Raw genomic sequence first — 13,862 nt, forward strand, 5'->3', positions numbered from 1 at the left:
GGAAAAGGGTGGAGTGCCCTCTCAGGGTTGGGAGCGAGATCCTGTCCCTATTTCAGGGTCTTGTTCACGAGTGAGGGAAGAATGGAGTGTGAGATCAAAAGGTGGATTGGTGCGGCATCTGCAGTAATGCGGGCTCTGCATTGGTCTGTCGTGGTGAAAAAGGAGCTGAGCCGTAAGGCAAAGCTCTCAATTTACCAGTCGATCTACGTTCCTACCCTCACCTATGGTCATGAGCTATGGGTAGTGACCAAAAGAAAGAAATTGCGAATACAAGGGGCTGAAATGAGTTTCCTTCGCAGGGTGTCTGGGCTTTCCCTTAAAAACAGGGTGAGAAGCTTAGTCATCCGGGAGGGGCTCAGAGTGGATCCGCTGCTCCTCTGCATCGAGAGGAGTCAGATGAGGTGGCTCGGGCATCTGATCAGAATGCCTCCTGGGCACCTCCCTGGTGAGGTGTTCTGGGCACGTCTAAAGGGAGGAGGCTCCGGGGAAGACCCAGGACACGCTGGATGGACTATGTCTCCTGGCTGGCCTGGGAACGCCTTGGGATTTTCCCGGAAGAGCTAGAAGAAGTGGCCGGGGAGAGGGAAGTCTGGGCATCTCTGCTCAAGCTGCTGCCCCCTCGACCCGATCTCGTATAAGCGGAAGAGGATGGATGGATGGAAGGATGGATGGATGGAGAAGCATATCGTGAATAGTATATCATTCTGGAGATGCTGAAAAGGGATACAATGGGCAGCAGTTCTGAAAGAAGGTGATTTAGTGTCAGCAAAGAAACAACATTATAAATGTAAGGAAGACTATTTTGACTGTTGTGTCTAAAATCCATTGTGAAAACAGAAAGCATTGTGAAGCGCCATTATTAGGATTTTGGAGTGTACTCAAGACCTTTTTATCATAATCAATATACAAATGCTAGACACATTTTAAGTACAACTGCAATGAAAATTAAGCAAATAGAAGAAGGATGTGGAAAAGATTAAAGAGGCAGCTACCCACTCTTAACTGAATCGGTAAGCAATGACTAAAATCCATCATACAAGATGCAAGAATATGATCTGTTGGCCAGATTGTTAGTTTTACTAGTGATTTTAAACACTAACATGTATCATCTAACAAGCAAGGAATGAAGAAAAACTGCAGTGTGTTTCAGAAAGAAAGAAAGCTGGAAGTGGCTGGGAGATTAAAGGGTAATGTAAAAGACATGGAATAAAAAGGAAAAAAAAAAAAAACAGAAAATGCAGAATTTAGCCAGAAATATAAAAGAGGGTAGGTTAGTGAGAAAGAGATAAGATGATTAATCAGTTTGTGTGGATTTACACATTTGTTAAATGTTTTAAACAGGGAATGTTAATAGGTTTGTCCCTTACAATTTAATAATGTCATTGTCATTTAAACTTCAGTATTATAGTACTATTGATGCCTAATACATCATTAACAATATTAATAACATTTGTCCTTGTGAAAGTTGTTATGATAACAGATTGAGAAGAGGACACCAGAGTTATTTATCCACAGCTGCAGTCTCCAGCTCCTCCTGGGTTATCTGCAGATGCTCCAGGCCAACTGAGACATGTAATCCCTTTAGCATAACCTGGGTCATATTGGGTACACCTCTAGTGGGGGTCTGTGTACATCCACTGGTTTCTCTCAATACATAACCAAAGTGGGAGTAATTATTGTGTTTCTCCCCATGTCACTGAGTGTGAGTCCTACAACCAGATAGAGAAACAGCTTTTTCATCATATGTACCCAAAACCTCACTCCTTCAGTTACAGCCTGAAGCCTGTGACATCATATGAAGATTTTGTTATTTAAAAACTGCTTAAAGTCTTGGGCAAGTTAGACTAAATAAATCTTTCAATTTTAAATACACAGTTAAAAGTTTTTTGTTTTTTTTTGTAAATAACAACATTAATATTAAGATGTTTCACATGACTGAAATAAAATATTTCCTGAATTTCTATTGCTTTTTCTAGTGCTTATAAAGCTAGCATAAATCATATATTTCAACAAAACCTACTGCTGCTTTTTCATTCACCAACATTGTTTCACTGCTGGCTTGTTACTGTCTTTTATTAATACTAATCTGATTTTATAGAGTACTTGAGTACAGTATATTTTCTAAATGCAAGAGATCACTGATTCCTAAAACCTTCTCAGCCTGAAAGAGGAGAAGTGACATTGGACAACACTTTTATTTCAAAGGTTTTGCTTCCTGAAAAATGTTTGATGATTATAATAGACAGCTGAACATAAATAGAATTTCAGATTGACAGTTTCACGTATGAGTTTGAAGAAACATAAAATTAATTATTATTGAATTTATCAGGTTTAAATTACTTAATGATGTTGACATATTGCATTAATTCAACTTAGCTAAAAATGTTTTGCTTACGATTTTCATTTGTAATCAGCATCTGCTGCTTCTCATTTCAGTTTTTCAGTGTCCAACAAAAGTCACCCAGCATTGGTTACTGACTGCACCAAGAAGTCCAAATGTGAATGCAGAAAATGAATATTTAGCTGCATACTACACTTCATGGTTTTGTATGGTTCAAGCATGTTGTCAACCAATGGTCATAGTTTGGTGCTCTCTAGTTATCAAGAAAATTCTCATCAGCATCTTTGAAAGCCTTCCACGAGATTTCCTCTTTCAACCTGTTTGTCATTGATGAAGTGTCTCATTTTGGGACACACAAAAATGCCTTCCTTAATCTTGGAATTAGCTATTCTGTCTCAATTATCAAAATCCTTCACCTTTCTTGTTTATTGCTTCAAGACATTTTTCATCATTCCAGGTTTTATATGAAGAGAAAGCAAAAATATCCTTGTTGAATGGACAAGTGGTTTATCCATCCATCCATTTTCCAACCTGCTGAATCCTAACTACAGGGTCACGTGGGTCTGCTGGATCAAAGACTGCACATGTTTTTCTCCAGATATTCCAGTTTTCTCCCACATCCCTAAACATGTGCTGGTTAGGTTATTTGAAACTTCCAAATTGCCAGAGTAGATGTGTGCATGAGTGGGCCTTACAATGGACTAGCACCCTGTCTGTTTCCTGCCTTACATTCAGTGCTATCAGGATACACTTCAGCCCCCTGTGACTCTAAATTAGATTAAGTAGATTATAAGCCAAATAGTGATAATATACTAACTAATGAAATACAAATTCATAACAATGAAAAAACAGAAAAGATATGGTAACCATTGTGGATATATCTTTGTTCAGATACAGTATGCCCTTCTTCTCCAGATGCTTATGTTAGACTGGGAGAACACAGATAGGTTGATTTTTTTTTTTTTTACTTTTAAAAGAACATGCTTTTAAAATTGTAAACTCCTGTAAATTCTACTCTTGTGCCATATTAATTCTACACAGGCAAGATCCAACTTGGGTTCAGGAAATATGCTGACATATTGCCTACTACCAGATGATATCTGAGTAGTAAACCTATTTACATACAGTAACAGTAAATGTTCTCCTTGAATAAAATATCCAACTCAAATTATCTCAGGGGGTTTCATAAGAACATAAAAAAATTCTGAAAAGAATAAGCCATTTAGCCAAACCTACCTCTTCATTTTCTATTCATTAAATGATTCCAAAAAATTGTTGAGATTAGATTTAAATATCCCATGTAGTAACTCTCACCTAAACTAAATGATAACTTTTAACATCACCTCACTTAGAAACAGTTCCAATCACCAGAACTGATTATTTTATTAGCTTGAAAAATTCTGCATCCTACTGTATACTACACCTTGCAATCTGATGACAACTACAGTATCTTATGGAGTACCTTATTAAAAGGTTTTTGATGAAGCATGGAGATTGTATTGCTTTTTCTTGTTTTGTCATAGAACTCGAGTACCTGCTAACACAATTGCTCTGGAGAGACAATTTTCTATTTTGTCTTTTTAGAATTCTTATATGAATTTTTGATGTGATACAATTGAAGTGGCCTGAAGTTTCCAGGTTCATCTAGATCTCCTAGTATATAATATAATATAATATAATATAATATAATATAATATAATATAATATAATATAATATAATATAATATAATATGATTTAATATTTTGCCCAATCTCTATAAAATCTCTGAAATATACATATTACATTTTTGTATATAAAGTATAGTCAATCTGCGGTGGGCTGGCACCCTGCCCAGGGTTTGTTCCTGCTTTGCGTCCTGTGCTGGCTGGGATTGGCTCCAGTAGACCCCCGTGACACTGTGTTAGGATATAGCGGGTTGGATAATGGATGGATGGATGGATAATGGATGGATGGATGTATAGTCAATGTCCTAATTGGGAACTCTTAGATAATGTTTCTGGGTTCCAGCAAATCATTTGTTGTTAGTTTATTTATAATGGTGGTATGTCATATGTACTGTATAATCTCTAAATTATTACCTTAGTGTTTCTTAATATTTCTGGAATATTACTGATCTCTTCACTGGGGAAGAAACTTGGGGAATGTTCAAATTGAATGTGTTTGTTATATTAATGTCTACATTTTTACATATTTTATACAGTTCATGCTGAATTTAACATATTTAACTTATAATTGACTGTTGCCTTTTCTGCTAGAATACCGGATGAGCTTTGAAGAATTGACTTTTAAATTATTAGTAACACTCTTCTCTAGCTACATTAAATTTTTGTATCCTTTTATCTGTTTCTTTAATGTGTAATCTGCCTTATGGTAAACACTGAAGTTTTCTATAAACGTCTTTTTTCGTTATTTTTTTCCTTTTATCCTTGCTCATCTATTGAGGAGATCTGCTAGCTTTCCCATTCATTTTTGGTATACAGTAAATGTAGGCTACAGTCAATGAAATACTCATTTAAGTGTGTTCAGGTTGATTTCTTCAAGGTTCTGACACATATGTTATTATGCTTTCCTGATACTGAATGTATTAGTTATTCTACTGAAACAATACAGAACAGATCATATTATACTTAGTTGACCCTAACAATTAATTAATTTCTAAATTTTGTCCAGTACTTACAAATACAGTTTTAAGACAAGATCCCACCATCATTGCTAATGCTGTCAAGATCCCACCAATCCAAAAGACACATCCCAGCCCAATCAACCTGTACCCCTCTATCCAACAAACAGATTTTAGCCATGCATCAAAATTTTTAATTTTCCTCAGTCTTATTCAGAATAGCATACGAAAGAATGTATAAGAAAACAACCTTTGCATATCAATAGACTGTCTGTACTGAAGTATTGATGGCCTATCTTGACCTATCTAATTTACTCCACTGTGGATGATAACAACTAGATCCACTCCAATGGCCAGGGAATCCCACAAACCTGTGTTTCTATCCTTTTTCCAGAGGGATAAATATTATTATCCACGATCACAAGATAGTTGAAATCAACAACAACAACAACAACATTTATTTATATAGCACATTTTCATACAAACAGTAGCTCAAAGTGCTTTACATATTAAAGAATAGAAAAATGAAAGACATAATTATAAAAAATAAATCAACATTAACATCGAATAAGAGTAATCAAGTGTTGAAATCAAGTGTTACTCCTCTCTGAGCCTGATGCTACTAGGCACTATGCATCTCCTACTCTGAGGCTTACTTCTAAGAATGGCCATCATGTTTCTGTTTTTTTGAATTGCATAATATTCCTGCACTGTCTTAGGGGTAAACTCCTTCTCTTTAAAATACATCTCGGATGATACAATTCACTTTGCAACATATGCCATCTACCTCTTTAAGTTTAGCATCTGTGATCTCAAAGTAATGGACTGCCTGACATCTCTCACTGTAAAAGTTCTACAAAGATGTGAATTTAGTCAGTAAGTAGTGGCTTAATACATATAGTATTTTGAGTGTTTTCCCCTTTTTATGAACTGTGATAAAGTAATTGTTGTGATAGATTGGTTGCTGCCTTGTACCCAGTCCTGGTAAGATAGGATTCAACTCCTGCAACCCAAAAACAGATTAATGGGCTTGATAACAGATGGATGGATGGATTGAGTTGTTTTATTTATGCTTCCTTACTATATATGCTTGGTAATCAAATTCACATAATCCTTAGGCTTTGACTTGCTGTCACCCATGTTACTGTTCCAACTTGACATGACTCCTTGTTCATGCTCTTATATGTATTTACTCCTACTGGAAACAGAACCATTCTAGCACTTTCAGCTTCTTAGCTACATCTTATAATGACCTATAATGAAAATCTGGGAATTAGTGCGTTCTCCCACTAGTTTCCATGTTAAACATCCTGGTTGCACATACATGGAATTAAAAGGTGCCAAACCAACAGTTTTTCGGGCAATTTTTTGTATCTTATTAATGTTTCCTGATAAAAAAATGGTTTTGCTATTGACAGTGGACTTTGATTTAATGAAAAGCCAGAGTGTATATAAAAACTGTTGTATTTAAAATCCAACGCATATATATAGGGAAGATGCAGTTAATAGCAATAGCAATATTTTAGCAATATTTTAAAAATCATTCTGATTACCATAGAATTACACTGGAAATATGATTTATGTAAAGAACATTCCTATAGGAATCGAATAAGTCTTCCAAACCAGATCTAGCAATCCTCCTATTGTGATAGTGTTCAAGCATACAGGGTTTTTGGGAATCAATGCCTTCAAGCTTTTAGACAAGATATGCTAATACTCTGGAAGAAGAGATTATGTTGGAAGAATAAAAGAGAAGAACCAGTTAGAAACAAATTGATTTTAGCAAATCCAAAGATTGCATCTTAGTATTGTTTGCACAAGGCAACTGAGAAGAAACCATACAGCAACATCTTATTTTATCCATCTACTGTATCAATTTTTTTTTTAACTGACTTTTTTGATGAAAGCATTTAGAGTGTGTTTAAACCTTCCATGGAATGTCATGGTAGTGCATACTTATGCAGACATGAACAATTTAGTAACAATTAATGCACATATTTTGGATTTAGGGGGAAATGAAGAAAATGCACACAGGCACACAAAGAATGGTTAACCACTACACAGACTATGTCCAGGGTGAAAATTTAACATGATGGATTAAAGGCCAGAAGTCCACATGACCGTCATTATCAAGTTCTTTCATGAGAACCCTGAATACAATGAGGACTGATTGAGGTCATTTATGTTAGATAGAATGCCTAGAGGGGGCTGGGTGGTCTCGTTGCCTGGAACCCCTGTAGATTTTTTTCTCCAGCCATCTGGAGGTTTTTTTCTGTCCTCCCTGGCCACCGGACCTTACTTTTATTCTATGTTAAATAGTGTTCCCTCATTTTAAGTCTTATTTATTTTGAGTTTTTTCCTCTTTCTTCATCGCGTAAAGCACTTTGACCTACATCATTTGTATGAAAATGTCCTATATAAATAAATGTTGTTGCTGTTGTAAGTCCTTTTAGCTGTGGGGCAGCAGTACTACCCACAGCATCACTATACCACTTCACATTTTAGTTCCGCCTTTATTGGCAAAATGTTCAAAATAGCAGTACCAGCTAATAATATTATTACTATTTAAACTACCAATGATTACTGATAACAATATGAGAAACCATAAAAAAACTGTAAGATTTCTTAGCCTCAAACTATCTGTTGGCAACACTGAATATAAAAATAAATGTCAAAATTTACTAATGTTAAAGACTTAAATATTTTTCTTGAAAATTATTCTCAAACATACTCTTGGTAATATTTGTTAAGGACCACTGAGTTTAAAAATAAAACAAAAACAGAAATCCCTTTATGCAGGTTATGACTCATACATATAATATTGACTATTTGCATGCATTTAATATGAGGTTTTAACTAAGTCTACAACTAGTCCTTAGTTTGGGCTTTAGAAAGAGGCAGAACTCTCTATTGGGATCCACTCTGCAGTATCAGTGTACTGAACAGAAGGTATATACTGGGAATACACTCAAATTAAAGTCATCAAATGGTTCTGCAATGTAAATTATTCATTAAAAAGTGCATTTAAACAAATGCTTTAAAATTGGAGCAAAAACCTATATAATCCGCTTTGATGTTGAACTGGGAAAAGTCAATATAATTATTACTCATACACTAAAAAAGCTATGAAAATTTTTTGCTCTCTTTGCTGACATACACCATATCTAAACTTTGAACGTTTATTTTAAAAGAGATTTGCTACTTGGATGTATATGGCTCTTTACACCACATGGCCACAGTATTACTGAAAAACACAACAGATTTTTGAAAGTTGCAAAAAAGATTAACAAAAATAACATGGCTCTACATACCTGCCAGAAATGTTCTGGATCTGGGAACGTTTTAACAGGGTTCACCATAAAGGCAAAACATTGAACAAAAGGGATTTATAAAGTCTGAGGGTTTACTTATACCCTACAACACGTCTCAAACAGTTCAGCCTATATTTAAATGTTTATATATTTCTTTAATAATGTATTAATATTTTAACCATGTTAAAATAAAACAAAAGCATCATTCAAGTTAGAAAGCACAAACTTTGTGACCTTTGAAAACTACTGACTCTAATCTCAGCTATATACCAAACCTTATTAGTAACAGTAACAAGCATCAGTCAGTTCCATTCATACTCATACATGCCTGAGTTACTAACTTAATTAAAAACATGCGCTTCTTTGGAAAGGCTGTAGCTACTATAGCTATGGTTTGTGAGATGTTCAGAATTTGCTTTGTAGTGTTGGCCTATTTTGTTTCCTTAATTGCATCTTACAACCATTGAGGGAATTTACACCCTTTATTAATTATATGCTACTTTATTTAACTTTTTACTGTTATATCAAATTTAAATGTGCAACTATCTTGGGAATTAATTTACTGGAAGAAGGGGATTGACGGTAAAATCATCAAAACAGGTCCATAAAGTGCACATTGTTCAGTACTAAGAGGCATTCAGAATTCTGTAAAGTTCTAAAACAAATAAAACAGTCATATTATATGTATTGCTGAGGGAATGAACAAAAGTATATATTATCTGCAACTTACAGCAAAGTAAATATTGAAAAGGAAATGCAAGTAAAAGACAACTATTGTTTAATTAGTGATTATAACCACCAAACATTTCCAGCTGGTGAATCAAATATGGTCCATTGATGTCCAGTATCCATTTTTTTAAAAATTGTGTAATCTTTTTTCAGTTCCAGAAGAGAAATGCATATTATAAAAGCTTTACATTTATATAACACATATCCACTTCCTCTGTCATTTTTATTTTCCAAATGGGCAATGGTGTTTTTCTTTATTATTCTTATCTAGTTTATTTTGACAAAACTAGTCACATAACACTTATAAATATAATTTTACCCTGTGATTATGAATTTTAACAATTTTTTCAAAGTTTTAGTAGCAAATGGCTCCTGCGTGAACCTTTAATCCTCATTGCACTTAAAGTTTCTTCCTTCATCATCCAGTCCCACTTTAAAAGCTCTGTTGTTCATAATAATCTTTCTTTTAACATTTGAATTTCTTATCAATACTTTGCATCTTTAAACTTCACACCTTCATGATACTTCCCCAGCTTTTTTTGTTTTGTAATTGTTTGTCATATTTAAAATTCCATACAGTCATATTTTAGTTAGCTGCTAAAGCATTCTGCAATTTTATTTATTTGTCATTTCCAGTTAAAATCATGTCTTGAAAACCCATGTACCACCAAAGGTTCTTGTCCAATGAACTATCTGCATTAAAATATTTCTTCTGCCATATTTTATATTGACTTTTCATATATGATTAAATTCCATTTTTGCTCAGCTTGTTAGACTAATTTTACTGGCATGCATGCACTCTCCCACTTAGGTTAACCATTCATTAATAAATATTTATTTAAACCCCATAACTATAAGTTTCTTCCTGCCCATTTAACCAGCCTGTCTCATAATACTCCAAGCTGTCTCTTTTGCTTAAAATTAAGGCTTTATACATTTTACACTCTTCAATAAATGCTTGGCTAATGATCTGGAGGGTTTTTTTTTTCTAAACGATGTCTACAAATTTCAGTCACCTTGCTCCTGATTAAATTTTTGATAGAACCATAAATATGTGAGCTGTAATAGCTTTAATAGTACATAACACGAATAAACCTGATTATTTCAATTTGGTGTGACTGGGGGCTGCAGCCTATCCAAACAGCACTGAGCACAAGTTAGGAAACAGCTCTGGATAAGGAGTCAGTCCATCGCAAGGCCCACTTACATACACCTAGTGGGCCAATTTGAGATCATCAGCTAACTTAATCCTCATGTCCTTGGGGGTTTGGGAAGATAACCCACACAGATGCAGGGAGAAAGTGGGAATTTACATACAGGATACCAGATCTGTGTGGCAGCTGGACTATCCACTCTGCCACTGTGCTCCCCTTTAATAGGTATAGAAATTTAAATAAAAATTACAGATTTTTCAAATGTTCTTCCAACAAGATTTCAGATATTTAATTATAATTATATGATTAATGGACTTAACTTAGATTAATATTCAGTAAACAAATTCTTTATCTAGACCTTTAAATATGTAGATCAGACAATTTTCTTCATTTATATTTTTGTAAATCCAATGCAACAAACATGCTGCCTTACTGTTTGTGACATATCACCTTCCTGCACCTTAATCCCCCACATATTTCAACCCTTCATGTAACTTTTTTTTCAAACTACAGGTCTCAGAAACTGTACTTTTTATTAAATCTTACACTGCATTACTTCACTGTGGGCTTTTCATTATATATTTAGCTCAACCATAGCTACTTGTAAACATCACTGTAAGTTCTCTCAAATTAGCTGATTTAAAAATAGAGTCCTCTGACTTTTCATGCATGCCCTTAATTAATCAATAATTAGTTTCATACAGCACTTATTTTACTGTAAAAATGATTCCACAAGCTTTTACTTCAATCATGCTCTTTGTGTTATGAAATTTGTATTTTACTTTATATTGTGCAACCCCCAAAACTGTTTCAATAAAGAAAATATTTAATATCACTACATTTTTGGACTGAGATTTTTTTAGGCCACTTGAGCCATTCTATTACCCTAATCCTTTATTGTACTGTGATTTATTTTTTTAACGTGAAACGTTATTTATTCTAAGGTTATCCTTCCGCTTGTCGCGCCACATACCCATCACTCATAACTTTAATGATGTACAATTTGAGGCATCATTTCAGTTTATATTCAGGGAAAAATAAAGTAATTTGATTTAAATAAATCTTTAAAGATGCATTTTCTTCGTGGTCAATTTTGGATCCAATGCAATGTAGCATCACTGACGAAAACACGCTGGAATCTTTTTTTAGGATGAGTATGTTATTTAACATTCAAAACTCCATCGGCATGGGTTGGTGAATACTACTATTTGGATAAGGTACAATGACTGCACAGAATGAAAAAGAACAAATAACGAGGCAACATATACAAGTATTGTGTTCCCAGTCAAACGCTGTATTCCTAACTTTATGTTGATTGAGGTCCAGTATTTACATGACATCGCAGCGATGCAAAATAAATGTCAGTTCGGCTAAATAAGTTCAACACATCTTGCTCTCTAAGTGGTACGAAAAGCTTCAATGCCGCCTCGGACGTCTCAATTATGAATAAGAAAATCTTCAAGAGCAAAATCTGATATGTAGAGCTGTTTTCATAGTAATGATTCATTGAAAGAGTAAAAATGTATTTACTATATGAAAACTATATTACGTATCAGAGTAAAGTATGTAAATTGTCTGTTAGTGCTTTCATTGGCAGATTTAACGAATTCCAAAAAAGTCTTGCTAATAAAAAAGCGCAAGGTGAAAATGTTCAAAATTCCTTTTTGTACACATTTAGTGCACAGTACAGTCGATCCTCCCTAACCAGTGTTTAACTCCACGATGAACAATCTAAGACAACACTACAGCATCTGCTGCCATCTACATGTATATCTTGTCATAATGTAAGGTATGTAAATTATAAGTATTGGCGCAGCATGAATTTTTCTCCCCGTTAACCAGCGATTTATAAAATACATCACTGGTCTCTTTCAGTGTATTATCTATCCTTGCATTCCGAGGCACGCGGGTTTAAGCAACGGGAAAATCCCCAAATCCACTGGCTAAAATGTAGCTTTCTGCAAGAGATTTGCTGGTGTCACCGAGTAATTACACCACATTGTATAAGGAGAAACAATTAACATGAATTACACAAAAAAATAACTGTACAACAAAATCCACTGCGCATTTTGCATTTCACAATCTTGTTTTATACATTGTATTTTTAAATGTTATTCTTATTATCTATAAACCGACAAAGTTATTTTTACATAAGTTACTTTAATTAAATTAAAATTTCGCAAGTGTTTAATCAATGTTTAAATCAGCGGTCTGTCAATTCTCATTCGGCATCTCATAACTACAATCTGTCATTCAAGCATAGCCTCGCATTTTATCTACATTTTATCCATCTATATATACATATACATATTTTGATTGCGTGAAGTACACGTAACACAATCAATCAACATTTTTTTTAACAGTAACAATAACGGATATCGAGAAGGCTATATTGAACACACTTGCACAGAACATGTACTGCAAGTAATTTTTTTCACTGTTTTCTCTGCGATACTTGAAATGCAGTTGTGGACGTGATTCCAGCAGACGACAGAGCGCCAGATGTTAAACAGGCTTCCCATGGTACATATTTTAAATATTTAAATTTACCTAAGCAAGAGATTCCAAGAAAATCATTAGCAATTAAGCCAGTCCCATAAATTCCTAGCACTTATATGAGTTCAGACAGTATTTAATGAGAGTTTTCAAAATTGTTGTTAAATAGCCTCCAAACTGTCTTGCAGAGGTTAATCTGGCATTATTGCAAACTTGATACCACAAATTAGCTGAAAGGGAATGCGAAAAGAACCGCTTATCACCTTAACTTGAATCTGTTTCCTTGCCGCACACATCCAGATCAGCAAGATTCACAGAATAATGCTGTTGAAATGTATGCTTTAAATACATGTGTAACCAAAGTGAGAACTCCAAAAAACATACAAACTCGTATCTGAACCATGCAAAAAGGTTTGGATTTGTTTAATGACCGCTTGTTTTCGTTAAAGGAATTAAAAACAAGTACAAGAATAAGTCAGTGTGTACGAATACACTTATTATAAAAACCTGTAATAAAAATATTAGCACATTTTATGATGTTATTTAATTATAAAAACATGAACGTTTTAAAATGTTGTTTTAATATGGACTATAGGCAATTCAAATGAGTTTGTTGATGTAGTGTTTTTGCTCTAATGTGCATTGACCCATTGAGACAATCGCAATAAATAAAATTTCGAATGATATATTTTAGAAGGTAAATGAATAGCACATCGATTCATTTTTTCTGACAGTTTAAAGTTATTGAATAAGAGCATCCACTTTGAATAGCAATCTATTATACTGCGCATCGCAATTGCTCATTTTTCTACCGAAATGTGGTTTTGCTTTGACACATGATCAAACAACGGGTCTTTTAAACTGTTGATATTTGTTAAGTTCTAGGCTTTGATTCTTATCCCCGAGCTGATGATTAATAAAATCGAGAAATCGCGAAGTTCTTTATAGTTACGTGCTCACAAAGTACCAATTATATCTCCAGTGTGTTTAATACTCTGTAGTAGAGATTAACTGCAACACAGACACCCGGAGTATTATCGTGTCTTCGAACACTTCGTGCAAATGTCTATATAAAGAGGGAGTTAAGTTTCCTGTGAGAGCGCAACCATGCCATGGCAGGTACTGAAGTAAACGGCTGAATAAAGGAATGCTTCTTGAAAGGATGTATTACAATGTATTGGTCGCAAACCATACCTGTCAAGTCCACGAG

The sequence above is a fragment of the Polypterus senegalus genome, chromosome 15 (assembly GCF_016835505.1).
Source record: "Polypterus senegalus isolate Bchr_013 chromosome 15, ASM1683550v1, whole genome shotgun sequence".
Classification (NCBI taxonomy): domain Eukaryota; kingdom Metazoa; phylum Chordata; class Cladistia; order Polypteriformes; family Polypteridae; genus Polypterus; species Polypterus senegalus.